The sequence below is a fragment of the Pelodiscus sinensis genome, chromosome 1 (assembly GCF_052426305.1).
Source record: "Pelodiscus sinensis isolate ZL-2025 chromosome 1, ASM5242630v1, whole genome shotgun sequence".
In the NCBI taxonomy this organism is placed as follows: Eukaryota; Metazoa; Chordata; order Testudines; family Trionychidae; genus Pelodiscus; species Pelodiscus sinensis.
In genome coordinates this window covers 93243139-93251491 of record NC_143052.1, presented here as the reverse complement: position 1 = coordinate 93251491, position 8353 = coordinate 93243139, and the positions used below count along the sequence as shown (strand labels likewise).

The following is an 8353-nucleotide window of genomic DNA, read 5'->3' as shown; positions in this document are numbered from 1 at the left end:
CAACAGAATTTGTGTTGCTCTTGGCGCTAAAAGGAATTTTGCTGCATGATTATTTCCACTTGTAATAAACATCCGAGGGGAAATTAAGTAAGTAGGTATTTGCTGAAGGAAGCAAGAGGGTTAGTTAACAGGTGCATTCTACATAACGTCATCATATCCTATTAATCACAAACATATGCCTTCTTTTACACTCACATGCTCTCTTCATGAACAAAATTACACACTTACCAACACATTCACAAATCATGCTGTCTCGCATACTCTCTCTTTAAAAGACACCCATGTGCTCTCCTGCACTAATAGCCTTATACACACACGTGCTACAAGCTCCTTCTCTAATGCTCTCATGCTTGACAGACACCCATTTTGAGCTAAGGTGCTTACCCTTGGGATGTCTCTGACAGAGAATTTCAGGTTCATACCTCGGGGTCTCAAAGCACTCTCTACAGCAGAGAGAGATCCTGATGGCTCAGTGACAGCCTAGCAAAGACCCCAGCCATTCTCAGCTCAGCAATGGAATGCACATAGAGGCAGCTATTAGAACTTCATTCACTGTGGGAAAGGATGCTGGCTAGGATGCTGGTGATGCACTTCTAGAAGTGCCTTGTGATCTTTAACTTCTTCATGATCAGCAACCACCAGCAATGGGGAAAAGGATGTCCAGTGTAATGTCCCCTGGACATCACAACTCCCCCCACTTTAGCTATTCATACCTGAAGGGCCCGACTTTGAGCTCATATACTCTGGTGTAAATCAAGCACCTAAGGCATATGTGACAGCAGAATCAGATCCATTGTATCCAGGTCTCTCATAACAGCACAGCAGCCCCCTCTGCTCCCTATTTCCAAGACAAATGTAACCTAACTCACAAAAGCATAACATTCCCATAGAAAGGCTGGGCAAAGCTGAGTGCTCGGAGTTAGCAAAGTACCTGGGCCACTTTCATCCTGCAACAGGAAGCAAGAGGCCAGGTTCTCTGCTGGTGAAAAGTCACCAGTGCTATGCCAATTTTCACTAGCTGAGGATCCAGCCCATGACACACAAATATAGGAGGAAAAACTTGGCATGGAATGGTGTTGACCCAGACCTGAGCCTAATTCCAGAACTGAAGCATAGGATGGCAGGATTTGATAAACCTTTCTGGCATCCTGCCATCTCCCCAGTTTATCACAGATCTTTTAAAGGCGCTTTCTCTTTGATCTTCCAGTCCCTTTAATCACACTACCCTAACCATACAGAAACATCATTAGTGGTACTGCTCTTTTAATTTTCTAAACATGGTCCATTGACCATCCTAGCTTGGTCTCCATCACTTCAGTCATCACACATATGAACATACAGGGTCAGCTCCTCAGTTCGTGTAAATGGGCATACTTGCACTGATTTTAGCAAAGCTACTATGATTTACATCTGCTGAGTTTATGGCCCATGAACCCCACTGACTGTCTCTACACTCAAGACTAGACCAGTGTGTGCATAAGTGCTGGTCAGGTCTTGAGATGCATCAGTCAAAGTGAGTGGGGCTAAGGAGTAAGCTAGCAGGAAGTGCTGCATCTTTTCTTTGAGACAAAAGACATCAGGAAATGTTGTATGATTTTAGGGTCTGCTTTGAGGGGACTGGCTTTTCTGTATCCAGCTAAATTACGTGTGAGGTTGGATGTAAATAAAGCTATTTATTTTGATGTGGATGATGCTGGGGAATTTTTAGAAGCTCAGCAACAGCAAAAAGCTAATCCTAATTGAATCTTTAAAGGACAAGGAAGAGGATGTTTGGAAGTTGACTAATCATCCACCTGTAACCCTGGCTGAAAATAGAACTCAATAATAGTCAGAGTTGCTTGGATTTCAAAGGCTATTTATTTATCTTCTCTGTTTTTAACAGAAGGACAGATTTTTCACTTGTGAAAAATCATAAAGGTACTGAGCCAAATTCAGATTTGGGCAGATGCAATTCCACTGAGCTAAATACCAATTCATTGGAGCTGCACCTGCTTACCCCAGCTCTGAACTTGGCTAGTTCTCTGTTTTCTTTATTTCAATAATTTTTATGAAATGGGATTGCTGCTCACCTTATTCTTTCTAAAATCGTTACCTGTCTAATGAGGCAGTCACACCTGCTATAAAGACCGCTTGTGAGACTTTTGTGGGACTCCAAAACACTTTTGAGGCAAGTAGTAATGTCATTATGTGGTTATGTCACATCACAAGAGTTGGAAACTGCATTGTCGTTTGCGTACTGCAATGGGTTGAGGTCTGGCAGTAGTGGGATGTTGTAGCACCAAAATGTCATCATGATTTGATGAAGCAATGTCACAAACTAGTGATGGCTGAGTTGATTCCATCAAAAAAGCCACATATAAGACAGCCCTACAAGATCCCTCCACATTTGATAGCCTGCAGTTTTAATAATTACTTTTTTTTATAAATTCCCCCTCTAAACAACAAACAGCTGTGTGCATCCTTCCCTAATCATTTACTAGTTATTGGGAATTGCTTTCACATGCACATAAAAGTCCTAAAGCAATGTAGGTTCCCTAGCACATAAACAGCTTCTTCCCCATCACCTCAACTGTCTGCAAACAAGTCTTAGCTGGTCACAGATCACACATGCAACATGCGAGTGTTGTTAACCTTTTCTGAGGCTTTTGTAGGGACAGGAAGCAAAATTGGGTTTATAGTGGGAAGCATGTTTCAATCTGAATTGTGGACAGGTCTCAGCTACTCCATTTAAAATTAATCAAGAGAAAAATAAGAGGTCTGAAAGTCAGGGTCTAAGCTCCTCCATATAGCTGGGTGAGAGTCCTAGGACTATGTTACTGCAGAGCAGGAGTGAGATGCATTGGCCCAATAGTATGGGAGCCCAGAACAGGGAAATACAGGGTGTCGCTGGTGAGGATTAGGGGTATTATCTGCAGAGGGTACTGCAGGTTAGCCCATTGGCAGAACTGTGGGGGGAAGGCAGACCCATGGGCAGAAGAGCAAAGATGGAGATTCATTAGCTAAGCTTGGGTGGGGTTCCCTGGGACAGAAATAAGAGGAGATACTTTACCATGATTGCATCCAGATAAATTAATCTCTTGTGTAACTCCAAAGACTTCAGTGAAGTCACAGCTAAAGATGAATTCAGCCAGCCTAAATCTTGCTTTGTGACTAGCACGCACCAGGGACCAGTTCTGTTTTCACCTCAGTGGCACTCTATTGGCTTCAATGGAGTCACTCCAGGTTCACCCCTGTATAAATGTGGTCAGAATCAGGCCCTCATTGTGTCACTGCACTATGATTGGTCATTTGCCCCAGAACCTTCCATGGGAGCTGAATAGGGTTACCATACATCCGGTTTTTCCCAGACATGTCCTTCTTTTCGGTCCTTAAATCTCCATGCAGCTGGGTTTTTTAAATATCTAAAAATGTCTGAGATTTTGCCCTGCTCATCCTTTTTCAAACACATTTAGATATGTTTATATAGAACCTTGGAGCAGCCCGCCTGCCCTTCCTGAGGGAAGCGCGGAGCACAGCACAGCCCAGCTCCGAGCCTCACTCTAGGGGCTGCAGCCGCAGCTGGGAGATCCTGGCTCTTCCATGTGTTCAGGCGTACCCCGGGGTACTCCTTTGCGTATCCACGATGCATTGCACATGGTTACCTGAATCCCTGGCCCAGGAGCTGGGTTTGTTCCCAACCTCTGGTTCTGACATGAAAACTCGGGCTTCCCGCGCACCCGAGCAACAGGCTACAGAAGGGAGGATGTTGCTGGCCAGTGTGTGTCCTCTTTTTTAAAAGTTCAAATATGGTAACCCTAGAGTTGTATCCACTTCCAGAAGGTCAAACTTAGCCCTAAAAGAATCAGAAAGGAGGCAAGGGAAAGAGGGAATGAAGGAAGGAGGCAGAGATAGGATGAGGAGCATTGCTTAGACTATAGGAAGAAAAAGCTACTGTGCAGGGGTTGCATATTCTGTCTTTGTGTTGTATTAGGCTCCATTACCCTTCTAATTACATTTCAGGTGTTAAATAAAAGCCTGGCAGAGCAACTCCATGGCAGAGAAAGATGCCACCTGGGCACTGTGAACTGCCAGTATCTCCCAGAGAGTCTCCATTTCTATTGTCACTCACCTGATCCAGGATTTCCTCTGCCCCCTGTGGTGGGCTTGTAAAGCTCTCTCACTTTTATTTAGGGATCCCTGACAGAGACTGAGGCTACGTCTAGACTGCAAGCCTCTTTCGAAAGAGGCTTTTTTGAAAGATATTTTTGAAAAAGCTTCTTTCGAAAAAGAGCATCTAGACTGCAACCTCTTCTTTCGAAAAAGTGAGCCGCTTTTTCAAAAGAGAGCCCCCAGGCAGCCTGGATGCTCTCTTTCGAAAAAGCCCTGTTTGCATTCAAGAACGCCTTTTTTCGAAAGAGCACTTTCGAAAAAAGGCGTTCTTCCTCGTGAAATGAGGAATACCGCCGTAGAAAGAAAAGCCGCGTTCTTTCGATTTAATTTTGAAAGAACGCGGCTGTAGTCTAGATGCAGGTGAAGTTTTTTCGAAAAAAGGCTACTTTTTTTAAAAAAAACCTGCAGTCTAGACACAGCCAGAAGAGAGACTGGGGAAAGGGACACCACAGGCCAGACCAAAGGGACCTTTCACAGGATTGGGGAAGGGGCTCTTACAATGGTGACTGGCACTAGCCACCCCACCCCCTACATTGTGGGGGAGAGGGGCAACAGGCAACCTCTTTGTCCCTCCGCGGATCAGTGAATGAGAAAGAGAAGCAAAGAGACAATAAGCTCATGCAGAATGAAAAGATTGATTTATGCCTCAAATCTACCTGTGTGCATGTATTTTTATGAGTGAAGGCAGGAGAGACAATGCACCTCTCCCAGTACATACATACCCTGCTCTCCCCTCCAAGTTTAGGGCAAAGGGCTGCCATCTCCTTACTGTGGCAACATTTTACTATGTGTATGTTTCTCTTCCCAACCCCATTCCCCATCTCTTTCCTGTTTTGATGGAAGAAACAAAATGTTCTGCTTTCCTTCTTTATTTTTCCAGACTGGTGACTAGCACTGGAAAGGAATTTCTGTCCCCCAGTATAATTAATAATAATAATAATGTATATATGGGACATACATCAGAGCTCATCCTGTTGTTTTTGGATATTAATATATTGCTTTTGTTTCCAAATTGGGTGAGGCTCACTCCTCCCTCCTCCCCCAGCAACCCACCCTCTGTTCACCTTCCCCTCCACTCACCGTCCTCATGTCCTTCATCCATCCAGCAGCAGCGGTAGAGAGAAGGAAGCCTGCTGAACAAGAGCAAGAGTAAAAATAGCCCCGGCAGTTATTCATCTCCTGAGAACATAACATGACTCATGATGTGCAGTAAAGATGAGGGGCGAAAAACAAAAGTGATCGTCTCCTCTCCCCCTGCTCCCCTCTTGCAGTATTATTTCTCATAACTAGAGAGAAAACTAAATATCAGTTGTGTCCCTTTTATGCTGGTGGAGAGGCCTGCTTAACAGTCCTGCAAGTTGAGGGCCAACATCTACAGTATAACTCCAGTGAAACCACTCAGGTTATGCCAGAGATGAGTGTGACCCAGAGAGTCAGATCCTGCTCACACTCAGATTTTATACCTGAGTAACTAGCTCTGCTGACAGACCTCATTTGCATCCATTTAAATCTGCAGTAACTCCGCTGACTCCAAAAGAGCAAGGGTCAAATCTCGCTCCCTGTGACTTTACGGGGACCAGGATTTGGTCCTGCCTTCAGCTTTGCAAAGGTCTAGCTGTGGTCAGGATGCCACCCTGTAGTGCTGTTTACCAGCAGCAGAAGCAACAGTGTTAGCTGTGCCTGTGCATTGTTCCCTGCCTATGTGGCTTGAACCTGCTCTCAAGGAAACACCTCTAGCACAGAGAGGACAGTAGGTTAATCGTTGGCCTATCTGCTGAGACTGCCCACAAGTTAGCATCAGCTAGCTTGGGGTAGATTCTGTGCCTGCTGCCCTCTCTTCCCACAGAATGCATTACTCTGAATTGTGTACACTCAACTTCCTTCCCCAGCCTAAAGTGGAGCTCCACAGAGCTTTAAAGCTTGTCTCTTCTGCCAACACAAGCTGGTCCAGTCACTTTCCTTGCCTCATATCTTGGGCCCAATGGGTCTGCAACAACGCTGCAAACACCACAAATTCTAGATACACATAACCTGTACTGAGATCCCAGGAGGGCTCCAGTGCGTGAGATAGCAGGATATGGCACAATACAGGCTAGAGGGGCACTTGATATCTTGTAGGGTATGTCATGTGTTTAAAAATAGGCTCCGAGCTGAAATGCAGGAAATAGAGAGGCGGTTATATTGAGAGATGGGTATATGTGTCCTGCGTATCTATGGTCGGATTCTCCAGTGTCTTACACTTTGTATAATTATTTGCACCTATGCGAAGTGGGTGTAGAATGCTACTAGCTCAGATTTCTCCTCTCACTTGCATCAGGCAAAGTACAAGGCATTGGAGAAGCAGGCCCATGGTGAGTAGGCAACTCATCAGCATGATACAATCAGACCTTTTACCTCAAGAGCACGATAAGAAGCAAGAATGTCAATGAAACGGCAAGCTTTATACAGTAGCATAGTTGGGGCTGTATCCAGAGTCCGTTCCAGAGAACAGGAACCCGGCTCATGTTCTCCCCTCCCTCCAGGGGCTACACCCAGAGTCCCTTCAAGGATGAATATATTATGTAATTTGCATTTCTGTCTCACTCTTAGGATCTGGAATAAATGGGCAGCCCTTGATTCCCTCCCCTTCCATCCACTCTGGTAACTTCCATACATCATTCTGCAAACTGAATCCCCCTGCTCTTATCCCCTGCCCCCAGAAGGGAGCAATAAGCCGCACCCATCCCTCTGTCACACGCTCTGCGTGGTGTGAGTCACTATCCAAGGACAAAGCAAAGAAGTGTTCCAGGTCCAAACCTCCCCCAGTCATGGTTACCCTGTGACAGCATCACTGATACAAAGACTCCCACCTACCCAACCTAGGACTCTTTGAGTAACAAAACACCCCAGAAAACACCCTTGACTAGCCTCATATTCCCCTCCTCCACCCCTGGTGTGCCCAGACAAAGTGGCATCTCTTAGGACAAAGCTTTTTCAATAGATTGCCTGCCCTCTGCCCTCTCCCAAACAATGAGAAATCAAGGAATATTGTCCTCAGCTGAATAAAAAGATCTAAATATAGAGTGTCTGATGTGTTCTTGGTTTCCTGCCCATGACTCGCCTCCCGTCCCCTCCTCCCCCGCCTCCCTCCTCTTTGCTTCTCGTTCACTCATGCTAATCTCACACACCAGCACAGAAGGTTTTAGATAGGTTGAGATCATCACAAAGACCCCCTTTCCTCAGTGATGAGACAGAGGGGATTTCCAAGCTTAACTCTGTCACCTCTTGTTTCCATGGAAGGGGGTCAGGTAAATGTCAGGAGCCACCCCTATTGGCCCTCAAAAATAATTCTGTTAAGTATGTATGGGAGACAGACAGCCGTTCTCTTCAACATTACTATTTCCTCCTCCACTCCCTACTAATCTGGTGTAGGCCACCCGCACAGCTCTGCCAGAGTTCCTCCCCCTGCATGCAGCACTCTCTTCCACTCCAGCCCCAGGTGCCCCTATAGCTATGTGTACTTACCTGCAGCAGCGCCTGCTGTCTTAAGTCGAGGAGCCCTATACAGTCAGTTTTAGTTCCCCCACTCCCTCTGTTCTCCCACTGACTGTTATGAGAAGAACATAGAGTTTCTCAGAACAAGCAAGCTAGTATATACGGGTATGTCTACACTACAGCACTAATTCAAACTAACTTAATTCGAATTAGTTAATTCGAACTAAGCTAATTTGAATTAGCGCATCTAGACCCAAAAACTAATTTGAATTAGTGTTTTGCTAATTTTAACTAGCGTGTCCACACTGATTGGACGCTGGGTCGCATTTAAGGGCAGCTGAAACCGGTTCCGGCAGGGCATCAGGTCAGTAGTTGCTTTGTGTGGCTGCTGTCTGAGGCTATCTGAGGCTCGTGCTTAAAGGGACCCCCCTGGACAGCCAGTTCTCAGCTTTTCCTGTTGCTTGCCTACCTCGCCAAGGGACAGCAAAGCGTTTTCCTCTCCACCTGCCTGTGTCAGTGGTTCCCATTGGGGACGCAGCCACAGTTGGCACCGTGGAGCCAGAGCTCGCCCTGGGCATGCTGCTCCCGTTTTTGACCTTGCTGCTGCAAGCCTGCCAGCAATGGGTGGAGGCTGCCTGGCACCATCTGGTGCACGTCAGTCCCCTGCCTCTCCCCCTGGCCTCCCTGGGGGTCGTGGAGGAGCGGCAGCAGCACCCAGACGCCAGCGTGC

General features: G+C 46.2%; 1 long non-coding RNA gene across 1 annotated transcript in view; it reads left to right on the top strand.

Moving 5' to 3' along the window:
• Window positions 1-8353, top strand: part of LOC142830601 (uncharacterized) — a 100458-nt gene that overhangs the window by 33022 nt on the left and 59083 nt on the right. The gene's annotated exons all lie outside the window — the stretch shown is intronic.